The sequence below is a fragment of the Ovis aries genome, chromosome 25 (assembly GCF_016772045.2).
Source record: "Ovis aries strain OAR_USU_Benz2616 breed Rambouillet chromosome 25, ARS-UI_Ramb_v3.0, whole genome shotgun sequence".
Lineage (NCBI taxonomy): Eukaryota > Metazoa > Chordata > Mammalia > Artiodactyla > Bovidae > Ovis > Ovis aries.
The window spans coordinates 4,258,627-4,274,037 of NC_056078.1; the positions used below are offsets into that span (position 1 = coordinate 4,258,627).

General features: G+C 42.7%; 1 long non-coding RNA gene across 1 annotated transcript; it reads left to right on the forward strand.

Moving 5' to 3' along the window:
• Positions 1 to 11,293: 11,293 nt before the first annotated feature.
• On the forward strand, positions 11,294 to 14,552 carry LOC132658671 (uncharacterized). The gene is made up of 2 exons (XR_009598598.1): positions 11,294 to 13,453; positions 13,875 to 14,552. It is a non-coding gene; the product is annotated as an uncharacterized LOC132658671 (long non-coding RNA).
• Positions 14,553 to 15,411: the final 859 nt, after the last annotated feature.

Below are 15,411 nucleotides of genomic sequence, written 5' to 3' on the forward strand. Positions count from 1 at the left end.
CACTCTCAGATTTTGTCTTCTTTTCAAGCTTTAGATTCTGCTGGAGATTCCTGTCACTACACCTTCCCGAATTCAACATGTCTAAAGCCGATTTCACTTTGCTCTTCCTTCTAAAAATCTGTCTATCATTCAGCTGTCCTCGACCATAGTTCCTGGCATATTTATCTTCTGGGAAACAGACAAGAACCCTCACTATTACCTTATACTCGTTCTTCCTCATCCCAAATCCAAACAGGAAAGTCTTAATGCTTTTAGCATTTCGGGTTTTATATCTCTCTTATTTTCTCTATTTACTATCTTGTCCAGTTTCTCATCATACTTACTTGAACTTATTGCTATAGGTTTCTAATTGGTTTCTTTGTCTTGCATGTCTCATCATTCAAATTCGTGGTCAAAGTTATCTTCCTAAACCAATGGTTAGATCAGGCTCAAAATCTTTCGGTGATTTGTTGTTGCCCAGAAAATAAAATTTTTATTCAAGGGTGATCATTGTCTGTAACCAGACTATCCTTCCAAACCCATCTTAAGCAACCTCCTCCCAGTTACTCTGGGTTACTCACTATTCCTCAAATTCTCACCTGTTTCCATACCAGCCTTTGCTCATGGTTGTGCTCACAGCCTTGATTCTTGGGTTTCACATATCTCGCTTCATGATCATTTGTCCAGAGTGTGAGGGAAGAAAAGCAGTGAAGCCCTGGGTTTGGGATCTGAGCAAGTGAGTAAATAGTGATATCATTATGGAGGTAGAGAAGAGCTTGAGGAAGAGGGTGAGTGTGTGTGTGTTGGAAGAAGGGTGCAGGGAATGGAAATTGCCCGCCAGAATATTGAGTAGGCAGCATATATTTAAACTGGACCAGGGAGTCATGTCCTGTTGTGTTGTCGCTAAATTGTGTCCGACTCTTTGTGACTCCATGGACTTCAGCATGCCAGGCTTCTCTGTCCATCACCATCTTCCAGAGCTGGAGATGGTGCTTAAATGATAATGCCATATAGATAGTGCTTAAAGCCATAGAACATGTGGAACAAGTAGGAAGAGAGGAATACTTAAAACAGAGAGAAGTGCAAGTGGAGAAAAGGAAAGAAAGTCACAGGAGATTATAAGAGTTAACAAAATCCTTGGGAGTTTTAATGTGAAGAAGAGCAGAAACATGATTCCATATTCAGCAGAGAACTTCCAAGGGATTTGCATGAATAATCTTAATTATAACAACAACCCCACAGGTAGTTAACTGTTATCCCTCTTCTACAGATACGGAAACTTAAACTTATGATCACTACCTATAAGGAGGATGTATTGGATTGCCTCAGTCCAAAAACCGAAAAGAGCAATGTTACCAGGAAATAGAAACACCTTGATTCCATTTTCATGTTGTCTTATGATTAAAATACAGTGACTTTTAGCTATCGCACTGGCTGGTTCGCTTCTCTTCTTGTGGAGTCTTGCGCAGTATTTAGGTGTCGCTGAACTAATATATCAATGGCTTGTGACGCATGTTGTTGTTGTTTAGTTGCTAAGTCTTGTCCGACTCTAGCGACCCCGTGGACTGTAACCCGCCAGGCTCCGCTGTCCATGGAATTTTCCAGGCAGGGATACTGGGATAGGTTGCCATTTCCTTCTCCACGGGATTTTACCAGCTGAGGGGCTGAACCTGTGTCTGCTGCATTCTCTGGGGGATTCTTTACCACTGAGCCACTTGGGGACCTCTTGTAATATGTATGACCAGTTTATCTTAGGTAACCCTTGAGAATGGAGGAGCTGGTGAGCACCCACTGTTTCTTGGTAAACTGTTTAATTGGAACCTGGCAGCAGAGTTCATCTTCAATATGATTGCAACTTACTTAAAGTTTATAATTAGGGTCCTCCTTCTTTCTACATCATTTTCCTCCTTTTTAGGAACTTCTGTTCCTCAAAGTACTTGGCTCTTTGATACAGTCAGACATCTCTGGCACTCCAGACTTATGCATATATGATGGTCTGATCTGCCCTTCTTGAGACCAGCTCTGGTCCCCTACTCCTTCCCTTGGAAGCCTGGACACCCACCTGACATGTGAATAAGGTAAGTCCCTTCCCCAGGTCTTCTGCAATTGAAGTTTTCATTCTGTCTACCCTCTGAAACATGGGCCACTGGAGAGGAATGGCAAACCACTGTAGCATTCTTGCCTTGAGAACCCCATGAATAATATGAAAGGCAAAAAGATATGACAATGAAAGATGAACCTCCCAGGTCGGGAGGTGTCTGATATGCTACTGGAGAAGAGTGGAGAAATAGCACCAGAAGGAATGAAGAGGCTGAGCCAAAGCGGAAATGATGCCCGGTTGTAGGTGCGTCTGGCGGTGAGAGTAAAGTCCGATGCTGTAAGGAACAACATGGCACAGGAACCTGGAGTGTCAGGGCCACGAGTCAAGGCAAATTGGAAGCGGTCAAAGAGGAGATGGCAAGAGTGAACATCACCTTTTAGGAACTGGTGAACTAAAATGGACGGGAATGGGGGAATTTCATTCAGATGACTGTTATATCAACTACTGTGGGCTAGAATCCCTTAGAAGGAATGGAGTAGACCTCATAGTTAACAAAAGAGTCTGAAATGCAGTACTTGGGTGCAATCTCATAAATTACAGAATGATTTCAGTTCATTTTTAAGGCAAACCATTCAATATCAGAGTAATCCAGATCTATGCCCCAACTACTAATGGCGAAGAAGATGAAGTTGAATGGTTCTAATGAAGACCTATGAGACCTTCAAAGGACACCAATAAAAGGTGTCCTTTTCATCATAGGAGAGTCAAGAGATACCTTGAGTAACAGGCAAGTTTGGCGTTGGAGTACAAAATAAAAGAGGAAAAAGGCTAACAGAATTTTGCCAAGAGAATGCACTGATCATAGCAAGCAATCCTCTTCCAGCAACATGAGAGATGACTCTACACTTGGACATCACTAGATGGTCAATACTGAAATCAGATTGATTTTATTCTTTGCAACTGAAGATGGAGATGCTCTATACAGTCAACAAAACTGACCAGTAGCTGACTGTGGCTCAGATCATGAACTACTTACTGCGAAATTCAGACTTAAACTGAAGAAAGTAGGGAAAACCACTAAGCCATTCAGCTATGGCCTAAATTAAATCCCTCGTGATTATACAGTGTAAGTGACAAATAGATTAAAGGGATTAGATCTGATAGAATGCCTGAAGAACTATGGATGGATGTTCATAACATTGTATAGAAGGCGGTGATCAAAACCATCCCAAAAGGAAAGAGGTGCAAGAGGCAAATGATTTTCTGAGGAGGCCTTACAAATAACTGAGAAAAGAAGAGAAATGAAAGGCAAAGGAGAAAAGGAAAGATATACCCATCTGAATGCAGAGCTCCAAAGAATAGAAAGGAGAGATAAGAAAGCCTTCCTCAGTGATCAATGCAAAGAAATAGAGGAAAATGATAGAATGGGAAACAACTAGAGATCTCTTCTAGAAAATTGAAGATACCAAGGGAACATTTCATGCAAAGATGGGCACAATAAAGGACAGAAACAGTATGAACCTAAAAGAAGCAGAGGATATTAAGAAGAAGTGGCAGGAATACACAGAAGAACTGTACAAAAAGATCTTCATGACCCAGATAACCACAATGATGTGATCACTCACCTAGAGCCAGACATCCTGGAGTGTGAAGTCAAGTGGGCCATAGGAAACATCACTTCAGAAAAAGCTAGTGGAGGTGATGGAATTCCAGCTGAGCTATTTCAAGTCCTAAAAGACAGTGCTGTTAAAGTGCTGCACTCAATATGCCAGCAAATTTGGAAAACTCCGCAGTGGACACAGGGCTGGAAAAAGTCACTTTTCATTTCAATCTCCAAGAAGGGCAATGCCAAAGAATGTTCAAACTACCACACAAATGCACTCACTTCACATGCTAGCAAGGTCATGCTCAAAATCTTTCAAGCTAGGCTCAAAATTCTCCAAGCCAGGCTTCAACAGTACATGAATTGAGAACTTCCAGATGTTCAAATTGGATTTAGAAAAGGCAGAGGAACCAGAGATCAAATTGCTAACATCTGTTGAATCTTAGAAAAAGCAAGGGAATTTCAGAAAAATATCTGCTTCATTGACTAGGCTAAAGCCTTTGACTGTGTGGATCACAACAAACTTGAAAATTCTGAAAGAAATGGGAATACCAGACTACCTTACCTATCTCCTGAGAAACCGGTATGCAGATCAAGAAGTGGCAGTTAGAACTGAACATTGAAGAATGGACTGGTTCAAAATTGGGAAAAGAGTATATTAAGGCTGTATACTGTCACCCTGCTTATCTAACTAATATACAGAGGACATCATTCAAAATGCTGACCTGGATGAAGCACAAGCTGGAATCAAGATTGCCGGGAGAAATATCAGTAACCTCAGATATGCAAATGATACCACCCTAATGATAGAAAGCAAAGAGGGAATAAAGAGCCTTTTGATGAAAGTGAAAGGGGAGAGTGAAAAGCCTGGCCTAAAACTCAACATTCAAAAAATGAAGATCATGGCATCCAATCCCATCACTTCATGGCAAATAGTGGTGGGGTTGGCGGGGGGGAATGGAAACAGTTTCAGACTTTATTTCTGGGGGCTCCAAAATCACTGCAGATGGTGACTGCAGCCATGAAATTAAAAGATGCTTCTTCCTTGGAAGAAAAGCTCTGACAGACCTACACATCGTATTAAAAGCAGAGACATCACTTTGCCAGCAAAGGTCTGACTAGTCAAAGCTATGGTTTTTCCAGTAGTCATGTAGGGATGTGACAGTTGGACCATAAAGAATGCTGAGCACTGAAAGATTGATGCTTTCAATATGTGGTGCTGGAGAAGACTCTTGAGAGTCCCTTAGACTCCAAGGAGATCAAATCAGTCAATACTAAAGGAAATCAACCCTGAATATTCATGGGAAGAACTGATGCTGAGGCTGAAACTCCATTTCTTTGGCCACGTGATGTGAAGAGCTGACTCCCTGAAAAGACCCTGATGCTGGGAAGGATTGAGGGCAGGAGGAGAAGAGGGCAACAGAGGATGAAATAGTAGCATGGCATCTTTGACTCAATGGACATGAGTTTGAGCAAATCAGGGGGATAGTGTAGGACAGGGAAGCCAGCCACGCTGCACTCCATGGGGTCACAAAGAGACACGGCTGACTGACTAAACAACAACTTCCCAATGTGCAAGTGATAGTTGGACTTTGCCTGGTGTTATTGAATCACAGGACAATAGTCATGAAAAATATAAGAAGCAGCTGGTCAAGTAAATTCTTCCCTGTTCCTGGGATTTGAGAAGGAGAAAAAATTGAAATGGTAGTGGTAGGAGATATTTCTTTCTTTCCGATTAACAATCCTTATGTTCCCTAGCACAGAAGGAAGATCTGAGCAGAATACACCGAAGAACGATTAAAAATTAGTAAAGTATATAACAACCAATAGACCAAAGCTTATCCATTCAAGGGACTAATGCTTAAAAGGTAGGCTTTCCAGGAGATGATATAGTCTTACTTTAATGAGTCTAATTCTTCTTTTTGAATTGTCTTCAGATCCAATTTCTACACCTCACCGCCCTGGGCACACAAGCCTGTGCACGCTTGCCCTCGTCCAGAGAAGTGACGTGAATTTGGCCACCGTGTCCCAGTTTCGCAAGGGGTTCTCTCCTTCCATTCAAATGATTGGAAGCAAGGTTGTCTGAGTAATCTAGTTCTCTCTTGGGATACAGTGAAGAGGTGAGAAGGGAGTGAGAATGGACGCTGGTTCCTGAAAACATCTAGCACGATTACTGCTCACATCTGTTACTCTGAGAAAACTGTCATGGAAACTGAAGGGGAGAGCTGTGATCTGAATACAGGTTTACCGTAATTAGAACTCCCCTGATAGCTCAGTTGGTAAAGAATCTGCCTGCAGTGCAGGAGGCCCTGGTTCAATTCCTGGGTCGGGAAGATCCCCTGGAGAAGGGATAGGCTACCCACTCCAGTACTCTTGGACTTCCCATGGCTCAGCTACTAAAGAATCTGCCTGAAATGTGGGAGATCTGGGTTTGATCCCTGGGTTGGAAGGTCCCTTGGAGAAGGGAAAGGCTACCCACTCTAGTATTTTGGCCTGAAGACTTCCATGGACTACAATCCATGGGGTCGTGAAGAGTCAGACATGACTGAGCCACTTTTGCTTTCCATTTACCTTAATCTAAGCTCATACTCTTAACTGGTACAATGTACTTGGCTGTGTTTGACTGTGATTAACTTCAGGTTGTTTTCAAAGAACAATATATGCCTTCAAAGAAGAAGATCTGGCACACTTAAAGTTTTCCAAAACTGACTCTGAAGACAGTTTCGAAACAGAAGTTTCAAAAATGTTTTGCATTATGACAGTAACACTAGATAAAAAGTTTAAAAGCTTCCCAAAGAATCAAGACCATTTTGGTGGTTGTATAAATTATGAAATTTTCAGTGACTCAAAATTCCTGCTAAAACATGGCATCTACTGTCTCTGTTTGCTTTCCACTGATGGAAGCACATCACAGGGCCCAAGTCCAACCTCAGTAGAGTGCGAGCAATTCCCCACTCATTGCAGGTACAAATGTCCTATAACTGTGGGCAGTACAGCATAGGGGAAAGTAAATATTTGGAAAAAACAAAATAATCTACCATAGCTTATGAAAAAGGAAAAAGAGGACAGGGAAACAAACTAGACAAAGAGCCAACTTAATAACAACAAAATTGGAAAGTAAAATGCATTTTCCAAGAGTCATAAAAGGAAAGAGAAACATATTGGTCTGTTTATTAGATTCAGGGCAAGGTTGAATGGAAAGACTTCTCTTAACTAAAAAGGAAAGAAGTAATTTTGCAACTGAAAATACAGAAATTTCCAGAGACTGCCCCCTTGGAGATCAAATAATTTGGACACAGTCATGTCAAACAACTGTGTTGCCACCACACACACTGGATCAGGGAAGGAAATAGTTTCAAATTGCTCAGATTAATGGAATATGTTAAAATCTGAAAAAACCTAATTATTAAATCCTGAATTATCTGGGAGTCACAAAGTAATCTTTAGAAAATTACAAAGGACTGGCTCATAAAGGGGCTTCCCAGGTGGCTCAGTGGCAAAGAGTCTGCCTGCCAACGCAGGGGATGCAAGAGATGTGGGTTCAATCCCTGGGTCGGGATGATCCCCTGGAGAAGGAGATGGCAATGTACTCCACTATTCTTGCTTGGAAAACCCCATGGACAGAGGAGCCTGGCGGGCTACAGTCCATTGGGTTGCAAAGAATTGAACATAACTTAGTGACTGAGCACATAGCACAGCATATAAACAGTGAAAAATATTGTGCATTATCATTTAATTACTTTTTCCATTTTTGTTTTAGTGTTATGGATAAATTAACATAGTAAAACTTTATTTAATGTCTGTTCCCAGAAAAATATATAACAATAAAATAGTTCCAAGAATATATAATAATATATTATGAGCAAGTGGGATCTATTCTAAGAATACAAGGATAATTAAATATCTTTAAATTCTTTAATGTAATTCAAAATACTACTGAATCACAGGGCAAGTCACGTGATCTTCTCCATCAATGCTGAAAAACCCTGGAAAAAAAATAGAAGTCAAGATACTTCCTAAACATAAAAAGTATACAAGTATACTATATCTGGTATATCTATCTCTATAGATCTCTATATTTATCTCAGCTCCCAAACTAGCATCTTGTTTGATGAGGATACTCTGGCATCCTTGCTAAAATCAGGAATAGTAAAGTCACTATTTCTCATTGTCTTTGAAATATTGTTGTCGTTCAGTTGCTCAGTTGTGTCCGACTCTTTGCAACCCCATAGACTGCAGCATGTCAGGCTTCCCTGTCCTTCACTGTCTCCCAGAGCTTGCTCAGACTCATGTGCGTTGAATCAGTGATGCCATCCAACCATTTCATTCTCTGTCACCCCCTTCTCCTCCTGTCCTCCGCCTTTCCCAGCATCAAGGCAAGCATCAGTGCCCTGCAGCATGTGGGATCTTAGCTCTCCGACCAGAGATGGAACCCATGTCCTTTGCACGGCAAGGCAGATTCACAACCACAGGGCCACCAGGGACGTCCCTTTTGAAATATTAGTCAACAGTTTAACATGCACGTGCCTAATAGTCTCTACACAGAGAAATAGAACATAAAAATGTAGAACACCAATTAGAAGATGAAAACAAAGATTTCATCTGCAATATTGATGAGGCATAAAAAAATACTTAGGCACATCTTAACATGTAAGAAAGCTTGGAAACACTCCTGAAAGCCGTGAAGATAGAATCAGACACATGGAAAAGCATATGTACTTTGGATAGAAAGACTCAGCATCACTGGTGCTCGGGGGGTGGTGCTGTTGGTGGATACATTTCCTTTATGGCCTTTCATCAAGACCTGTGACTTCACCTGTGCAAGTATGCACATGTGTAAGTGTAGGGACAGGAATAATAAATGGGATCAAGAGCTAAAAGTTATCCTGGATGCTAAATATGACTCTTCCTGAAGTCTAAAGAAGAAATTAACATTTTATAGAGGCACTCCCTGTACTGAAATCTGTCCTCTCTCTTTCCTTGGAAGGACAGCCACTCACTTCTATTTTAAATAGTACAAACTACCTTCTTCTTTTGGGAAAATCCCACTGCCTTCTCTTTTGGAAAAATCCCACTGCCTTCTCACAGGGTTAGAATCCTACTGCCTTCTACCATCAGGGCAATAACGCACTCTACTCCCAAATTCTGAGCTAGTCAGTGAAGCTGCTGCCCTGGGAAGTGAGTAGAGATGGCAAACTCTCAATCCCTGGGTTGAGAAACACTTTTTAAAAATTATTGGGCTATAGTTGCTTTACAATGTTGTCTTAGTTCCTGCTGTACAGCAAAGTGAGTCAGTCATACATACACATAAATCCTGTCTTTTTTTTGGATTTCCTTCCCATTTAGGTCACCACAGAGCAATGAGCAGGGCTCTCTTGTGCTATGCAGTAGATTCTCATTAGTTGTCTATTTTATTCATAATATCAATAGTGTATGCGTGTCAGTCCCAATCTTCCAATCCATTCCATCCCTCCTTCCCCACTTGGTATCCATACACTTGTCCTCTATTTCTGCTTTGCAAGGAAGTTCATCCATATCATTTTTTTCTGGATTCAAGGTGTGGTACATACATACAATGGAATATTGCTCAGCCATGAAAAGGAACGGGATTGTGCCATTTACAGAGCTGTGGATGAACCTAGAGACTATCACACGACTAAAATAAGTCAGAGAGAAAAACACTTGGGTTTTGTCACCTCAAATCCAGCATTGTGTCCCAAAGAGGTCTCTTATTTGCTGTGAGGTGGACACACACCTTGTTCTTCCTGGGACCCTCCAGTGGCCATCTGCTAGGTGAAATGTACAGGCTTGCATCTCAGAATTCACAATTTAAATCAACAGAAAGGAAGAGATAGGTTTTCTTCAATGCCACATAATCTCCAAAAGTTGCCTTGTCTGCACTAGAGGTAATGTTCCAGCAGAGGAATATAGTTCCCCCTTGTTCAGCCTCCTGCTTTCAGGCTCTGACAAATCTCTTCTGACGCACAAGAAACAGGATCCAGTGCCTTGCCTTTTCTAACAACAGAGCCATCTACCTTCAGTGGCCCATCTTGGGCCACACACAAATAGGGCTAAACTTTGCAATGACCCTGGGCTGGATTAATGTTTGACAGGAGAGAGTCCCTCACTTGCTTCAGTAAATGGACAATAACCAGCATAAAGATATATAATCTCTTATTCCTGGTAAGGGAATACCTATTATGTCAATATCCATATCATCTATATACATTATCTATGGACTTCCATCTAGGCTCAGTGGTAAAGAATCCACCTGCCAAGCAAGAGACCCAGGGTCAATCCCTGGGTTGGGACGATCCCCTGGAGAAGGAAATGGCAACCCACTCCAGTATTCCTGCCAGGGAAATCCCATGGACAGAGGAGCCTGATGGGCTACAGTACATGGGGTCGCAAAAGAGTCAGACACAACTTAGCAACTAAACAACAACACCCCCTTTACCCTGAGTCAGGGACTTCTTGATCCTCCAGTTACAGATCACAAAAGATAAATCGGCAGATTCACCAAAATGTCTATACTATTTATTACTGGGTGGCAGGGGAAATTTTGTTTGTTTGTTTATTTTTGTTGATATTATTCACTATGGAGTCTGCTTCTCTTGCACGTAAACGTAAGTCTTAAAAGGGTAAAATGAGGAATAATTAAGCTACAGAAATAAGAAATGCCTCACTGTGTGTAAGAATATTTTCCGGGTAATCACAATCAAGGAATTTACATAGGCCAGTACATTAAGCAACATTCAACAATAAAGTCCTAAGAATAAAAAACAAAACAGCTGTGACACCAGCCTTATATTTTAGGGTTTTCAGTTTCATAGTCATTTATTGAGTTCTGTGATATGCTAAGTGCTTGAGATATAAAAATAATTAAAATGTAACCTTGAATTATGGCTTACTGGTCTCTGCTCTTTTCTTTAGGTAGCCTCATATGAAAACAATATCTCCACACAATGAGACATTCCCTTCATACTTCATCAAATTCTGTAGTTATGAATTAACAACATACAAGATGATCAAGTCAGCAGCCAGGGCTGCTGGGGTCTATTCAAGGTTGAATCTCCGGAACCTAAAACCGTGCCTGATATAAAGACAATCAATCAGTCCTTATAGAATAAAGAATGATTGCAAATAATACCTGGAGAAGGCAATAGCGCCCCACTCCAGTACTCTTGCTTGGAAAATCCCATGGACAGAGGAGCCTGGTAGGCTGCAGTCCATGGGGTAGTGAAGAGTCGGAGCGACTTCGCTTTCATGCAGTGGAGAAGGAAATGGCAACCCACTCTAGGGTTCTTGCCTGGAGAATCCCAGGGACGGGGAAGCCTAGTGGGCTGCCATCTATGGGGTTGCACAGAGTCGGACACGACTGAAGCAACTTAGCAGCCGCAGCAGCAACAATAAATAGTACCTTCAATTTATTGTCGGCTGTGTCTCATCCAAACATGAGCTTACTCAGAAATTTGTGAATTAGAAATTCTAACCAACAAATTATTTTCAAATGCAGTGTATTTATGAGTAATAATTTAATGTGTAATGGATAGATGTAATGTTATATGAACAATCCTATGTTAATTTTGATATGGTTGAAAGTATTTTAAGTGCATTTTTTTCATATTTTAGGTATTTTGATAAAGTAACAGTTGTGTGTTGTTGTTTAGTTGCTAAGTTGTGTCCAGCTCTTTTTGAGACCCTATGGACAGTAACCCGCCAAGCACCTCTGTCCCTGGGATTTTCCAGGCAAGAACACTGGAGTGGGTTGCCATTTCCTCTTCCAGGGCATCTTCCTGACCTAGGGATTGAACCCAGGTCTCCTGCATTGGAAATCTTTACCACTGAGCCACCACGCTATGTTTGTGTTCCCTCTAAAGAGCCTCAGGATATAGTGTGGGATGTGGAGAGGCAGTGAAGGTAGCCTTCATGGAGGGGAAGGGAGCGTGGCAACTTCTTGCTGTTAGAGTCCAGCCAGTCTGAGTTGCCCAGTCCTTACGGGTGGGGTCCCACTTCCAGATGAAGCCTGACGCTGGTTTTGTTGGAGCTGCTGCTTGAAACTTGTTCGCAGCCCGGCTCAGTGCAGAAAGTCCTCTCCCAGCTCGTCTCCGGGATTCCCATGGGTGGCTTCCCTCTTCCATATGTTCCCCTGCAACTGTGCTGCCAACATCTTGCTTCGAGGTTCCCTGCGAATGCATCTCTGAAGTGCCGGATGTGCTCTTTCTGGATGCCGCCCAATTAGCCTCTTGAGATCAGAATTGCAGGGCACATGCTTCTGAGGAGAGAAAACAAAGGATTCCCCGGGGAGTTTAAACAGTCTGGGGCCTCTGGTGGGAAATGAGGGCTGTAGGAAGAAAGCTGGCAGAAGGGGCTGGAGGCAGACAGAGGGGCAATTAGAATCATTGTCAATAGAGGTCATCGATCCCAACCCCACCCGCTGCCAACCCTCCTCTCCTCTGGGTCACGCCTAAGGAAGCCAGTCTCATCATCAGAGAACACTATCAGTATCAGTTAAATGTGATGCCCACACCTGACTAATTACACCTGAATCTGACTGCCTGCTGTATGAAAACAATGTCTCTAATTAAGCCTTCGAGAGTTAAAAAAAAAAAAAAGATGAAAGATGTCATTTTTCTTATGCATAGCTTGTGCTGATTTTGTGCTTACTCAGGCATTTATCACTTTTAATTCACAAAGTCACAGGAAGGGATAGACTGATTCAGACCACACATCCGGCAAGTGGCAGATCTGACCTGTATACCAAGGATGGTGGGACCAAAGTCAGGGCTAAACTACCTCCATCTCATTGAAGATCCACCCTCTCTATTTTCCAGACCTAGTGTCCTTTTGGATATGAGCCCTGCCTTCTTGCCTGAGGGACACGGACCCTTTCACAGTCCTGCTCTCTGCCCTCGGGTTTTTAGTGGTCCGACAATGATCTGGTGAACAACGCTCTATTGGGTCACCTGACCAGCACTGGGTTGATGACTGTTTCCTTTGTTCTGTCGAGATGGCAACTGTGTAGCTTTGGTCAGCTCTCTCAGAAGCAGATTCTGAGAGAGGATTTGAGTGCAAGTGGCTTATTGTTGAGTCGATTCCAGGAAGCCCTGGTAGGGAGGGTGGAGGCCAGACAGACAAGGAAGGAATCCGTCAGGAAGACCCTCTGGGCAGTTCAGTGCCCTGGGACTGAGCCAATTTTGGGAGAACTCCGAATACTCCCTTCAAAGGGGTGCAGGTGCTAAAGATAACTTCCTTCTCAAAATCAATTCTCCAGGCCGGGACCTCTCATCAATTAGAGTTGATATCCAAGGTGGAACCCAATTCATATCCTTCCTACCTACTAGTCTATGCAACCACTAAAGACTTCGTGTAATGGTAAAGCTGGGGCAGGTGACCTCTAATGTCACCTACAGTCATACTTTTATATGATTATGTCACCATACATATCAGTGGACTTGACTTTGGTTGAATTAGTTTTCTTGGAAGTTTTTCTATACGCATTGGAGCCAACTAAACACTCAAGTTCTGTTTTGTTTTGTTTTGTTTTTTTAAATTGAAGTATAGTTGATTTACAATGCTGTTTTAGTTTTTGCTCAAGGTCCTTTTCATAGACATTCCTATCATTGATGTCTTATATTATGTACAGGTGAGGCTGACACTCTGAACCTGAGTTAAGGACTTCACATTGATTCCTTAAAAATTTTATCATGTTAGTTTTGGGATCTATCATTCCAGCTTTTTTTTTTTTTTCTCTCATCACAGTGCAGTTCTGTCATCTAAGAAATGAGCCATCTCCTCAAACTTCGGGCAGCTGCAAATTTGATAATCAGGTTGGTTTTACAAAAATTGTTAGAAATGTTTAGCAGGGTGGGGCTGAAGATAAAGCCCTTGATTAGAGACCTCCCGTCCTGTGACATGTGGTTCACTATAAATGGTGAAGGGTTCCAGGGTAGGGATGCTTGAGGTCACTATGCATGCTGGACTCCCAGCCATTTGAACCAACCTAATGGAGATAGTGCAGGGCAAGGACCCTGAGCATTTGTCCCAGCAGGATGACTCGTTGCCCTTGGTCAAGTGCATCATTTCCCTTAGTGGATTTCCTCAGTCAAAATGGAAGTGACAGCTCTCTTCTAGGGGTGCTTGTAAAGCCCTCAGATCTCTGGCTGGGAGCTGGTATATATAACACATATTTAGGTAACACTTCATGATTGCTACTGCAGTTTCTAAAGCATCTTCTTCCTCCCTCTCCAGCTTGGTGTGTCCTGTGTTTCTCCTTCAGCATTTCCCTGTGGCTAGCATCTGCTCAGTTCTATTCTAACTCTCCCTCCTGAGAGCCAGCCAGCTGTCCACACCAGGTGAATCTTTGGGAGGACACCGGACTTGAAAGTATTTGCAAGTGTGTATCTATGAATGTACCTATGTGTGTCTGGGAGCGTCTGTGGAAGGGGATGGGGTGAAAAGGAAGGTGTAAAGTGGCTCCAGCCCACCTGCTTCACAGGAGAGATGTTTCTGCGCATTTCCAAACAGGGCCATTCACACCGCTTCCTGCAGGAGGTGGGGGGTAGCCTCCTGCCAGCATCGCCTGGGCGCTTGTTCCACGCAGCCTTCTTTGTGCCTCTGCTGATGGCTTTGGCTTCCTCCCGGCTGCTCTGCTCTCCCCACATCCTCTGAAATGCTGTTCCATCCCAAGCAGCCCTTCCCAAAGAGTGGGAAGGTATAGGTTGCAATGAATAAGTACAAGGGGCGGCATGAAAAAGACAAAGTGCGTGGGTCCAATGGCCCTTTCAAGAGAGACTTGACTCCTTTTGCCAGCATTTGTGACCTGGACCTCTGATACCTGGGGGACCCCTTCCACCCCATAAACTTTGATGTTCATCAAAATACATCATTTATGAAAGAACTCAGAATAAAGTGCTTTGAAAATATTCAGTCTTTGTAAAACATGTAAAATACTTGTGGAGTGTGACTTGTGAAGCCTTTATAGACCCCTATCTATAATTCATGTACAATTACACACACTCACACACACATACAACAGTCATATCTTCCTCACTTCACATGTGTTGAGCCGACCCTGAAGGACACAGTTTAGTGGCCTGTTATCATGAATAAGAAATGCTAATGGGCAACAAAGAAGGAGCAAGCAGAAAGCATCTGTGCACATGATACTCAGAATTTCTGTTCCTAGTTGCTTCACTTCCGTCCCATTTACCTGTCTGAGGACCAGAAGGCTAAGTGATGGATATGATGCTACACTTCTGCACACCCTAGAATGGACGCGCCCTGCCTGGCTGACCTTCCCACACTGAGATGAGGGTATTAGCTATGACTATGCCCTCATGCATAAAGAACGATGCTGCTAAGACTGTGACTTCATTCTTTCTGGGTGATGCTTCCCGCGATCTGTGTCTGTGTACATGGAACCCTTCTAAATTCTTCCAGCTTTTCCAGAGGGACGGTCCTCTTCCTGTCCAGCCTCATGGTCTAGCTGTGTGTCCTGTCCCAAACTGTCATTTGAAGTATGAAGAAAATAAGGGTGGTTCCAACCAAGACAGCGCCTGTAGCCAGGCCAGAAAGCACTCACCAGCTGCTCCAGCCCCTGTCTGTTCTCTTCTCCCACCGGGCATTACCCCAATTTTATGCAGTGTGTTTATGTATTGAGAGCAGCTCTTAGCTCATTTGATCTTCCCTGAAGCCTTGTAAAGTCTGGAAGGCAAAGGCTTTATGAGCCCCATTTGAGACATAATGATATAGGTGTCTCTGGAACCTTAAACATAGAAGACTAGCT